The sequence below is a fragment of the Salvelinus sp. IW2-2015 genome, unplaced genomic scaffold, assembly GCF_002910315.2.
Source record: "Salvelinus sp. IW2-2015 unplaced genomic scaffold, ASM291031v2 Un_scaffold1168, whole genome shotgun sequence".
In the NCBI taxonomy this organism is placed as follows: Eukaryota; Metazoa; Chordata; class Actinopteri; order Salmoniformes; family Salmonidae; genus Salvelinus; species Salvelinus sp. IW2-2015.
Window position 1 is genome coordinate 214,332 of NW_019942762.1, and position 13,842 is coordinate 228,173.

General features: G+C 43.1%; 1 long non-coding RNA gene across 1 annotated transcript; it reads left to right on the plus strand.

Moving 5' to 3' along the window:
• The first annotated feature begins 1,150 nt into the window (after positions 1-1,150).
• LOC112069956 (uncharacterized) lies at positions 1,151-13,740 on the plus strand. Its single transcript, XR_002893819.2, has 4 exons — positions 1,151-1,278; positions 9,981-10,041; positions 13,396-13,434; positions 13,702-13,740. It is a non-coding gene; the product is annotated as an uncharacterized lncRNA (long non-coding RNA).
• Positions 13,741-13,842: the final 102 nt, after the last annotated feature.

A 13,842-nucleotide genomic window follows, 5' to 3' on the forward strand; every position in this document is an offset into this window, starting at 1 on the left:
AGCGCAGAGTCCACGGCCGCTACAGTTCCATCAGGGGTGGCAAAGTCATTAGTTGCATTGTGGTTGTAGTTTCCACAGAGAACACACAGTGAACCAGACAGCTCCGGTGCCACTTCCAATTCAAGGTTGTGATGCCAGTCATACCGCAGCATCAGGCCAAAGTCTGTTTCCAAGACAACGCTGGAGCTGCTAGGGTATAAAGGCAGAGAGCCAGGGCTAGGGGCAGGTTCCTCTTCTGACTATTGATCTGCAAAAGCAACGAGACGGTATGGACACGTACTAGCCACAATCACGGCAAAGTGTTACTACTGACAAAGGTGCAGCTGTAAGAATCCCCCTATACAGAGCAGATGTTAGACTCTGAAGCGAAGACAGGCTTTCCGTGCTTCTTTACACACAGCTTGTGAGGTCCACAGTGCATCTCCTCACAGGGATCTGCAGATACAAAAACAAAGTAGTCAGTGGTTATGTTGCCTGAAGAAACCACTTTTTTTTTTTGTATTTTCTTAAAAAGGTTGAAAAGTAAAATGACCTATAGAGCCATGAGCTCATCTCTAGTTGTAGTACATACAGTACCTTGTTTTTCACACATGGCTAGATGGTTCATGTTAACGTTAGTCAGGGGAGGGAAAACAAAGTCAGACTCCAAGTTAGAAACTGGCTTCAGGTCAGCAAGGTCGTAAGTGAAGTTGTCAATGTCCTGTTTAGAGCATGTGTAACCTGTTGCGACACCTACAGACTTCTGAGAGCAAATCCCCTACAGGGATTTGGAGCTGAACACTCTCCAGCGCCTATGTGGAGGATCAGGATATAGGACATTCCCATGTTAAAACTAAAATGGGGCTAATGAGATTTCTTCAGTATGAAAAAGCTATAAATTGTACAAGCACTAGTCGAGGACAGCAAATAAAAAAAATTGTGAAACTAAATGTTGGATCATTGCATTTGCAGAAAAATTATTACTGTCACAGCTCACACTGATCACCTGTAAGTAAAACCTACTGTATATGTTTCACGCCAAGCTAAGAGCACTGAGCAGTGTGCAAGTACTGGAAAACAGATAACACTATCAGGGCAGGTGTCAGATTGCACCTGGCTCAGCAGCCAATGAGAGAATTCAGAGCACAGTTCCTAGTTCCTGACCTCTGTCTGATGTGCACCTGTGCGCACATTCTCAGGAAGCTCCCATGTTGCCAGGGATCACAACAACAGTGGAACAAAACATAGCAGTGGTCTAGAATCAACTCAGCACAGCTAGAAGTGTCAACACGACTTGAGGTGAGTGATGCTTTCCAGTATAAACTTAGAATATAGCAAGAGCCTTGATAAAGAGATGTCAGCTGTAAGGCTAACTACATTAAAACTATCCACTTTCAGCACTGTCTTGTATAATTTAGGCGGTGGGGCTATGAAGAAACGGCTTTAGTATTTTTTGCATGAGCAATTAAATACAATTCTGCAATACTTTCTTTGTAAGAACACAGGTCCGGAGCAAGACTAGTTAATGATTGACAGTCAACAAGGGGGTTATAATGCTTAAAGAGGGATAACCACTACAGAAAAGCATGGTTTTAATATGGACATCCCCTAAAGCATAGCCTACGGACAAAGGTGCTCTGTTAACAAGTATGTTAAATGTAAGCCCAAACCTCAGTTACTGCGGTGCCAACAATCCTAAATAGCTTAGTTTTAATCAACACCAACGTGAATAAGATAGAGAGGGAAGAGAGGTGACTGTCTAAACTGTAGCTTCAACACTTTACATTCTGCATGTCAAAGCCATTATAAGCTGCCAGACAATGCACTAATCTAGCTTTGCTTGTCAGATGGCTGCAAGCTTCCATTGGAGAACCCATGACCACCTGATTAACAAATGGGCGAGAAGGGCCTAATTAGGAGTCTATGTGGGTGCCCCCAGCATTACCATGACATTAAATGGCACTATGCTAAGGGATATCCACTAGCCAGGGCAGGCTGGCACGATATCCAGGGAGGTCAATGTCTTCATTATCTCAAGAACTGAGACACAGGTAGCCCCACCTCACTAAGAACACAAAACTATACAAATAGTAACTCTGTTGAGTATTGAGTGGTTTAAGGGAGAGGCAACATAACAGTATGTTGCATGTGTGAATTACATGAGATATTTCATGTTAGTTTACCCTGAGTGATGATTCACGACACACATACCTGCCCTTTCCCGATTCTGTGCAGTCCCATTTTAAGTCCAGTCAAGTGATACCTTTAAATAAGGTATATTGATATAATAATTTGTTCTTAACCTAGTTAAATAATTGATTGTTAGTCTTGTAGCATAGGGGCTCCATCTAACAAAAACAGCTCAAGTAGCTATGATATAACTTATTAAGAGAAGGTTTACAACTCAGTATTGGCATACAGTAATTGGCCTGCATGTCAATCCAAGGCTTGGGCCAAGACCTACGACTTTTGTCTTGCATGATCAAACAGGGTGATATTTCACTTGAGTCACAATGATGGGAATGACATGGAATGGCACACCTAACAGGTAAAGGCAGCATGACTGAACCAGGCGTAGCCTTTTGGGGGTCCATACCTCATGCCCTCTTGACATGCCCAGTCAGTAATTCAGCCATTATTATTACAAGTTTAGATAGCTGGGTAAACGAATTTACAAATTTATATATAAAAAAAATTATACCTGAAATGGGCTAATTCAGTGACTCCAAACAATAGGAAACTACTGATGCCCAACCAAGTTTCGAAATTGCACCTTGTGTATTCTACTACTCTAACGCTCAACAGTAAGTTGAGACCCCGACTGAGTTCTTTAAAAAAACAACTCAGCCTGGGCCGTTGGCGACCGCCTGTGTCACATGTCCAGGGCCGGCCCACGAGGGAACACAGAAATACCCTGAAGGGCTCCATCAATCTATTATTTCAAGAGTTTTCCAATAACCTTGCACACAGAAGTCACATACACATTGTATGGAAATATACAACAGGCCAAGGCTTGCTAAACCATAAGAGAGGTGCAGTACTTACACCTGGAACAGCAACATAAACGTAACTGTTCTGAACAAAAACAGTTGTTTAGTTGGATCAAATTAACAGAAAAACAACTGTATTTAAATGGTCGTATTTGCTGAAGAAATACGCTGCTAACCCCAAATTCACACACATGCGCATCATTAATGATAATTGAAGCATTTGCACAGGTAGCCCAATTCTGATAGTTCTTTCACTAATAGGTATTTTGACCAATCACATCAGATCTTTTCACTTTCAAAATAACAATTAGTGAGAAGGAAAAAAATCTGCCTGTCTAAACACAGCCATGGACTGAATTGCAGTTGGTAACTGATCTACAAATCACCTTGCATTATAAATAACTATTCATTATTATTTATAGATCAGTCAGACAGTGACACTTTGCCCACAATGTATCACGTATTTGATGCTCTCGAACACCGGTAAGGTGTTGAAAGCTGGCCCTAATTAGTTCAGATTTACAGATGAGAGTGAGCTCATGGAGGGAACAACATGACCACGTGTCACACTGTAATACCTCTCTCTGTCAATGAAGGGCTGTCAAATTGACTTCAATGTTCCAACCAAATGATAGCGCTTTCAATTCAGAACATTGCAAAGGAAAATTCCAACTTTCAGACAACTGCTGCGCCGCATATGTGTTTGTGTATTGTATAGGCCTAGGCGTACTGTAACACAAGGGATTTTTTTCATATCTTCCCTGTAAAACATCTGCGCAAACATGTCAATGACGTATTTGGGGTATTTCTTTCTACTAAGTGATGTGACAAATCGCTAGTGAATTCCCTTTTTGTTTCTAACAAGTTCCTCTGAACTTGGCCCTTGCAGCATCACGTGAACATCTTGCAGGTTCATTTTAGTCTCATAATAGCCTATTGTGAAACTCAGCCAGTCGCACGGTGCAGAAAGTCAGTGTAGGTGAGTACCTTTTGAGTGGGCGGCAGACAGACCCAAATCTATAATATTAAGACAACCCTATAATTTATAGACTATGACATTTTAGAAGAGAGTATGGAAGTTTACTATATCAAAATGCTTTATTTAAAATATTTTGGTGTTATTGGAATATTTAGTTTAAATGGTCTTGCAATGCCTCGACACAAGTTGAGTAAATGTCAGCTCATGTTCTGTTGTTGGTTGTCTGGGGCTGATATATTAATACAAACATGATCAATTAGTCTACAGTAGCCTCAGTCTTGCCTACATAGGCGTCCAGGAAACTTTTGCACAGATTCTGTAATGTGTTGGCTACCTGAACAAGGTGAACATCTTTTTGCATCTTTTATGATCATTTTCATATGAGATCAAAAACATTGGCGAAAGTTGGAGGAAAGGGTATTATGGATTTCTACCTAGGCTAAATAGTCTTATTGGTATGTGTTTTGTTGTCTTGGCAATATTGCTCTCAGTTGGAACAGAAACCATTCACTCTGCATGTGCACTGCAGTGTACTGTCTTGTCTTCTGCAGAGCTGCCAAGCAGAACGAGTTTGCCTTTATAACTATCTTATCAGCCAACTAATGACTAAGATTGGGAATATTTTTTCCAACCACCAGGCAGGCTACTAAACCTAAGCGTTGTTTGTAAGCTGTCCTAACTGTGTAATGATAATGAATCACAGAAAGTTTTCTAATTCAAAAAGTGTCTGGATTGAAACTCTGAAGCAGTTATAACATTTTTGCATATTTATTCTCAACCACAAAGTTGAAGTGATACTAGTGTTTTGTGATGTTTGTTTATTAGCAGTCATTAACATTGGACCTATAGGCTGCTAGCTACCTCACTGCCCTTTATATGATGCACTCCAAATAGTTACAGTAAGCTACATTTGCAATTCAAATGTAAAGACTAGTCCCATAAGGAAGCAGGTTTATGGTCTGAACTTTTGACTTTAACCAGTTGTGTTGATAAGGGCTGTTGCATCAGACAGATAAGGAGCGATCACACAGTCAGGCTTTATGACTTAGCATGAAACACAGACAAGGCAGTCATTTTCTCACTTCCTGTCTTGTACACACGTGTGTATGGTGTGCCTGTGTGTATGCCTGACCTAATTTTTTTCTCAGATCAAACAATTCTGTTTTTAGAGACCTTTAGTTCTACTATACTAACTCAAGTTTCCCCCCAAAGAGTGGTGGAAGCCCACATTGACATCAAATGGTTTAAACTTGGTGGGAGAGTCTGTACACATAGCAGCCAAGGCAGAGGATTTTGAACAATTGTTTTAATCAAGTGTATTTCTGAGAGGCATGTGACACCCAGCTGTGAAGGTCTAGATTATGGAGAGGCTTAGATGAACATGGAATACTGAAATCCTTCAGTGTGCTTGAAACCTCAGGTTTCAAGCTCACTGAAGGATTTCAAGCTCACTGTCTAGGGCAGTGTTTACACTAGATTATTTTTCAGGCAGGATGCAAAGGCCCATAAATCAATATACAAGTCTTCTAATAGTTTCAATTGAAATCACTTGAAGACTTCTTAGGGAACAGAGCTAGGCTGAGGAGCCTGCCACAGCTTTACAGGTGTAGGGAAAACACTGGTCTGCTGTTGCATTAACAAAACAAAAAACAGCAGCAGCATCTCTCCATCAGATGGCTGTTAAAGATGTTTTGTCTAATTGAATAGCATTAAAGTTTCCCTGAAAGAGACACAGTATAATCCTGTATAACACTGCTACGCAAGTCAGCGTGCCATAGGCCAACCACATCACATGTACATTGTGCTGTACTTCAGTAATGGTGGTAGTGGCAGTCAGCACAGTGCTCATCATCATGTCAGAATCACTTCCTTAGTCTTGTGACTGTCTCTGTTGTCTGTAGTTCCTTTTGTTGGTCAGACAGACAGACAGACAGATGCTCAGACATGCACTCAGGCAGACAGACAGCAGAATCTGGAGCCTTCTTAAAAATGTTCCATTTGGTTCTGTGATGATGATGATGATGATAGCATGTCTGCAAAGGGATGGTCACATCCTCTCTGTGTACTTTGCTACTGTGGGTTTAATTTCTTCATTTGGTTCACACACGCAGCCAGCCCAATGCCACACTTTTATGTTGCCTGATGCTGAATTGCTTCATGGCAACCTGTGTGCATGCTCTCAATAGCAGGTAATGTGCTCTGACTGTACTGTTTGTGTTTATGTYCGTATTTACCTGCTCCATAATTGCTATTTGTGGCCTGTTGCCATAGTGTAAGGGACATTTGTTGTTTATGGGTTCTAGAAAGAATCTATTTGCATTCAACTCACCTAGATAAACGTTTTCTGTGTAGGGGACAGTTGAGTAAACATTTCAATATGAATATTTTCTCCCTTCACTGAACAATAGAAAGCAGAGCTACCACATTTTGCAATTGAATGGCATTGAATAACAAATCATCAGGTAGCATTCACTCTTTCTCTCCTTCTCCCTTTCCCCCTCTCTTGCTCACTTGGTTTGTTCTATCTGTTATTCTTTTGCTCTCTTTTTATATTTATGTCTGTTTGTTCTTACTGTGCTGTATGATAAAAGTTTAATCTAGCTTCTCTGTCTCTCTCTCCCCTAATTTCTCAGCTATCTTGCCACATCAGTGTTTTTTTTCACTCACGTCAGTCATGACAGCAGTGTGTGTTCGTGAGAGACAGAAATAGTGGCATTTATTCATCTAGCTGCCTGTATGGGAATAATGTATGTATATGTCTGTGTGCATTCTTTTTATTTGTGTGTTTGTTGGATTATGTGGTAGTGATGTTGGTGGGGAGTGTTATCATTCAGATTTAAACCCTGTTAACAAGATCAAGATGTTCTCTGGGACGGGCTTAGCCAGTGAGGTATGCTGCTCTGCTCAACGTGCGTGTAAGGGAAACAAATGTTTCCCTTACACGAAAGGTGTTACAAAACACCTTTCTATGACAGACTGACCAGATTAATCCAGGTGAAAGCTATGATCCCTTATTGATGTACCTTGTTAAATCCACATCAATCCGTATAAATGAAGGGGAGGAGACAGGTTACATAAGGATTTTTAAGCTTTGAGACAATTGAAACATGGATTGTGTATGTGTGGCATTCATAGGGTGAATGGGCAAGATTTAAGATTGAAGTGTTTTTGAACGGGTATGGTAGTAGGTGCCAGGCGCACCGGTTTGTGTGTCAAGAACTGCAGTGCTACTGGGTTTTTCATGCTCAACAGTTTCCTGTGTGTATCAAGAAGGGTCCACTACCCAAAGGGAAGCATTGGAGTCCACATGGGCCAGCATCCCTGTGGAATGCTTTCGACTCCTTCTAGAATCCATGCCCTGACGAATTGAGACAGTTCTGAGGGCAAGTCAATATCAGGAAGGTGTTCCTAATGTTCTGTACACTAAGTGTAGGTTGCAGAAGAAGCTTCCGCTTAGTGCTGCACTCTTGATTTAGGATGCATACATTTCTGATAGTCTAGGATCTTTGTAGCTCTGTGGCTTCTGGGCAGGCCTCTTCTCTCTCCTTCATTGGGAGGCCACCGCTTATGATAGGGTGCAAATTCGGGCCTAGTAAAATCCTGCATTGATACCAATGCAAATTCAATCGCCATTCAAATATACAAGAATATATTARCCAATTTAGAGAAATAAAACCATCTCGCAGGAGGCGTTTTGATTCTGAGGCAATAGACTGTGTTGATAAATGTTTCCAAATTGGATCAGCTTATTATTTCACCCAAAGCATCTCTGACAAAACTAAATTGGATACAGAGGGGGATTTTATTTGGGGCTGCTGCTTAGGTTGTTGAGAGATTTACTGCAGCTCTCTGTGAGGCCTGAGCAGAACACAGTACACTGCAGCACACTGGTCTCCCTCTGAAATCAGTCTCCCTCCTCTCATCTGATTAACACCTTAAACTAACATATGTCTCCCTCCATGACCCGCTTGTTCAAGCCTGGTAATTTAGAAGCCCTGTRCACGCATCTCTCCCCGTCTCCCTCTGCGACCCTCCAGGATGGTGATTTGTTTACCATGGCAGTGTGAAGACATCTGGAGCCAAGGCAACACGTWCAAATGAGATTATAGCCCATAGACTCCCGATCCTCAGGTCTTTCTCAAGCATCAAATCCCCTGCTGAACTAGTGAACTGAGATGGAGGAGACTCAGTTACTCTCCACTCCCTCCCCCACCAACACTATAGTCCACCTCTCCCTCTTTCTTTTTACTGACTTCCCCTCACCATTATGGTTCGGGAGTCTATGGGTCGTAATCTCATTTATACCTGTTGCCTTGACTTCATGTCTTCACAATGCCATGGTAAACAAATGTACGGCAACACTGTCTCAACTGGAAGTTCAACTGGACTTCCGTAACATATTAATGGTGTAGAGGGCAGTGAGGATNCTTTCTCAAGCATCAAATCCCCTGCTGAACTAGTGAACTGAGATGGAGGAGACTCAGTTACTCTCCACTCCCTCCCCCACCAACACTATAGTCCACCTCTCCCTCTTTCTTTTTACTGACTTCCCCTCACCATTATGGTTCGGGAGTCTATGAGCCATAATCTCATTTGTACCTGTTGATTTGACTCTTGATGTCTTCGCACTGCCATGGTAAACAAATGTACGGCAACACTGTCCCAACTGGAAGTTCAACTGGACTTCCGTAACATATTATTGGGGGTAGAGGGCAGTGAGGATAGGGGGTAGGAGGTTGGTGGAAACTCCCCAGGCAGCCTCTCAAAGCCCTGGTGTACAGCCTGTCAAATGGCCCAACAATGCAGTTCACCTCCGTTCACTTCCCAGAGCCCTCACATAGTAGTGTAGTCATTAGCTAAAGGAAGRAGGGTCCCTGTACACAATGGGCATCGCTGACAATGAGYGGGAGGGCAGTWGCAGCAGRATTTGCTCCAGTTKTCTAAGGGGGAATTCTCCCACCACTCTAACCCTGGTTCCCTGGTAGAGCAYAGGCTTCTGGGCCCGTGCCAGGGAGCRGTGTTATWTTTGAYCAKCYAGGKGTCATCCGRCCAGTCGGACATTGACTAGGGAAGAGGTCATTCCCAAGCCTGGGCCCGTTTWAAAAATACAGCCAATTGTACTGCGGCTGGCCAGCTGGTTGCCGAGGCTTTGTTTAGCTAGGAACAGCTGTGTTCCACATCTGTGTGTTGGAGAGATGAGCGAATAGAGGAAGAGAACAGACTCTGTTCAGGGCCCGCTGCCACCAGGAAGTAGTGTGAGGTTTCTCAAGAAGGCGGCAGGAAAAAAAACTCACACTTGCAGCCAGACAAAACGAATGTGACTGTTGGGCCATCTTCCAAAGTGGAGCTGACAGAAACTTAAATATTTGTTTAGTTACAAATAACTTTTTAGTGTCTAAACAGAGGGTGACAGAGTTTAATGGCTAACACGACATACATCCTAATGATTAATAATGGCTGGTTAGAATAAAGCACTGTGGCCTTACGCACCATTCAAACCGTTACACACACACAGTACACACAATCACACAATACAAAATGTAAAAGTACACCGAGTCACACACAGTCCCACACCGTTACCCAGACGGGAGGGGAAAGTGTTGAAAAGGCAATTCATGCCAGCTGGCTGTGACTGAGTGTTCAGAGAGGGACAGGGTTACTTTCTGCTGAGCACTGGGAAACACAGTTTACATCCACCCCTACCCCTGAGACAAGATATACATCGTCCTTTAACATCAGTGCAGTGCTTGTGCCACCTGTATGGAGTTGTGTCATCATGGTAGTCCGTGTCGTTATTGCAGAAGATAGTGTTCCCGATACCTGTAATTTTCCATTGACTACCTGTGGTTCTGAGGTAAACCTAAATGATTGAGTAAACAACAGACAGCCTCAACAACAGACTATAGATGACTCTTTCACGCCATCTCACTTTCGCTTTTTCAAACGGGAAGTTTCGTTTTTCACACACATCAATAGCAGAATATTAATGACCAGTACTTATAACTTGGTTTCTTCTCTTCTCTCCCCTCCAGCATTGGAAGATGTTGCGATTGCTGTTTCTGTGTCTGATTGTGACTCTGCGAGGAGCTGCTGGTACGTATCGCATGTTCTCACCTTCCCACAATGCTCTGGCAGCAGACACTGAGACACTGATAAAGATCTAATCACACAGATCACCTTTTTATTGTTTTTATGCCTGTATGTGTTCCACACGAGAAATATACACCGTCTCTCTCTGAGTCCTATAGCTTCCAGAGATAGCAGAATATTAAGTGGAAAACTCATTAGAAGAACCTAGGCTGATACTTAAGATAGCCTGCAAAGTTCTGTCATACTTTCCAGGTCTATGCCCAAACAGTTCGAGCTTCTAATTAAAAAAATGAATCTCTCCAGAAATAAGTCGCTCACTGTTGCCACCTGTTATAGACCCCCCTCAGCTCCCAGCTGTGCTCTGGACTCCATATGTGAATTGATTGCCCCCCATTTATCTTCAGAGTTCGTTCTGTTAGGAGACGTAAACTGGGATATGCTTAACAACCCGGCAGTCCTACAATCTAAGCTAGATGCCCTCAATCTCACACAAATTATCAAGGAACCCACCAGGTACAACCCTAAATCTGTAAACACGGGCACCCTCATAGATATTATCCTGACCAACTTGCCCTCCAAATACACCTCTGCTGTTTTCAATCAGGATCTCAGCGATCACTGCCTCATTGCCTCATGTGTCCGCGGTCAAACGACCACCCCTGATCACTGTCAAACGCTCCCTAAAACACTTCTGCGAGCAGGCCTTTCTAATCGACCTGCAACTTTTCAGGGAAGTCAGTAATCAAAACACGCATTCAGTCAGGCAAGCAAAGGCTAACTTTTTTAAACAGAAATTTGCATCCTGTAGCTCTAACTCCAAAAAGTTTTGGGACACTGTAAAGTCCATGGAGAATAAGAGCACCTCCTCCCAGCTGCCCACTGCACTGAGGCTAGGTAATACTGTCACCACCGAGAAATCCACGATAATCGAGAATTTCAATAAGCATTTCTCTACGGCTAGCCATGCTTTCCTCCTGGCTACCCCAACCCCGGCCAACAGCTCCACACCGCCCGCAGCTACTTGCCCAAGACTCCCCAGCTTCTCCTTCACCCAAATCCAGATAGCAGATGTTCTGAAAGAGCTGCAAAACCTGGACCCCTACAAATCAGCTGGGCTAGACAATCTGGACCCTCTCTTTCGAAAATTATCCGCCGCCATTGTTGCAACCCCTATTACCAGTCTGTTCAACCTCTCTTTCCTATCATCCGCGATACCTAATGATTGGAAAGCGTCATCCCCCTCTTCAATGGGGGTGACACTCTAGACCCAAACTGTTATAGACCTATATCCATCCTGCCCTGCCTTTCTAGAGTCTTCGATAGCCAAGTTAGTAAACAGATCACTGACCCTTTCGAATCCCACCGTACCTTCTCTGCTGTGCAATCCGGTTTCCGAGCTGGTCACGGGTGCACCTCAGCCACGCTCAAGGTACTAAACGACATCATAACCGCCATCGATAAAAGACAGTACTGTAGAGCCGTCTTCATCGACCTGGCCAAGGCTTTCGACTTTGTCAATCACCGCATTCTTATCGGCAGACACATCAGCCTTGGTTTCTCAAATTACTGCCTCGCCTGGTTTACCAACTACTTCTCAGACAGAGTTCAGTGTGTCAAATCGGAGGGCCTGTGGTCCGGACCTCTGGCAGTCTCTATGGGGGTACGACAGGGTTCAATTCTCGGGCAGACTCTTTTCTGTGTATATATCAACGATGTCGCTCTTGCTGCGGGTGATTCCCTGATCCACCTGTATGCACCATTCTGTATACATCTGGCCCTTCTTTGGACACTGTGTTAACAAACCTCCAGACGAGCTTCAATGCCATACAACACTCCTTCCATGACCTCCAACTGCTCTTAAACGCTAGTAAAACTAAATGCATGCTTTTCAACCGTTCGCTGCCCGCACCCGCCCGCCCGCCCGCCCGCCCAGCATCACTACTGGGTGGTTCTGACTTAGAATATGTGGACAACTACAAATACCTAGGTGTCTGGCTAGACTGTAAACTCTCCTTCCAGACTCATATTAAACGTCTCCAATGCAAAATAAAATCTACAATCGGCTTCCTATTTCGCAACAAAACCTCCTTCACTCACGCCGCCAAATATACCCTCGTAAAACTGACTATTCTACAGATCCTCGACTTCGGCGATGCCATTTACAAAATAGCCTCCAACACTCTACTCAACAAAATGGATGCAGTCTATCACAGTGCCATCCATTTTGTCACCAAAGCCCCATATACCAACCACCACTGCGACCTGTATGCTCTAGTCGGCTGGCCCTCGCTACATATTCGTCGCCAGACCCACTGGCTCCAGGTCATCTATAAGTCTATGCTTTGTAAATCTCTGCCTTATCTCAACTCACTGGTCACGATAACAACACCCACCCGTAGCACGCGCTCCAGCAGGTATATCTCACCGGTCATCCCCAAAGCCAACACCTCTTTGGCCGCCTTTCCTTCCAGTTCTCTGCTGCCAATGACTGGAACGAATTGCAAAAATCACTGAAGCTGGAGACTTATATTTCCCTCACTAACTTTAAACATCAGCTATCTGAGCAGCTAACCGATCGCTGCAGCTGTACATAGCCTATCTGTAAATAGCCCACCCAATCTACATACCTCATCCCCATATTGTTTTTATTTACTTTTCTGCTCTTTTTCACACCAGTATTTCTATCTGCACATCTATCACTCCAGTGTTAATTTGCTAAATTGTAATTACTTCGCTACTATAGCCTATTTATTGCCTTACCTCCTCATGCCATTTGCACACACTGTATATAGACTTTCTTTTTTTCTATTGTGTTATTGACTGTACGCTTGTTTTTTCCATATGTAACTCTGTGTTGTTGTTTGTGTCACACTGCTTTGCTTTATCTTGGCCAGGTCACAGTTGTAAATTAAAACTTGTTCTCAACTAGCCTACCTGGTTAAATAAAGGTGAAACAAAAACATTTAAGTATATTTTGAGGAAAGAATACATACACATTATATAAACCACAGTTCAACATAAAGAAGACATGAACCTGTGTATGCTACAGTAGTGTTTTACTATATATCTAAAGGTATAGTTAGTTATTCAAACAAAACTCTGAAACTGGTAATATTAAGATGGCTACCTTTACCATGAGCTAAATGCCCTAGCCACAGACGTATGGAGTTCATGAGTGAGTATACCATTGAATGGATGGCAGCTCAATCATTCTGTATATCCCACAGTAGTAGTTCATAGGAGAGTAGCTCTGCTCCAGTACAGTGCAGAGATGTAACGAATGACCTTCGTGATTCACAGTAAGATGTTGCTGTGAGTTAATCTGGTCCCATCCTCCCCATCTGTATTCCCACACAGCTTCCTCAGAGGAGAGTGAAGGATCAGCAGACGTAGCAGGTATGGAATACATCTTCATCTGGAAACCAAAGGGGACAAAATCACAAGTAGCATGAAATCAGGAGTATATGAAAACATTTTTTTTAAATGTTACAAAAGTGATGATTATGTTTAGGAGTACCGTGATGATCCGATAATGTTCTATGAGTGAACCCTCAAATGAAGCACAGCAATATAACTACTGCTAATCTTTAAATGTAATACAAGCTACTTTATATTGATGCTGACTGGGCTTTTCCCTCTTCCTCTGTTCTGAATGTCCCACAGATGGGGACGATGAAGATCTATTCACGCAAAACGGTGAGTTTAACCATTTAACTCGCCCCCTGTTAGAAATGTGATGGGCAAGCAGCCCAGTCAGCAGAGTAAGAGAGATCACACCTCTGTTACACCACCGTTCCCCTCATC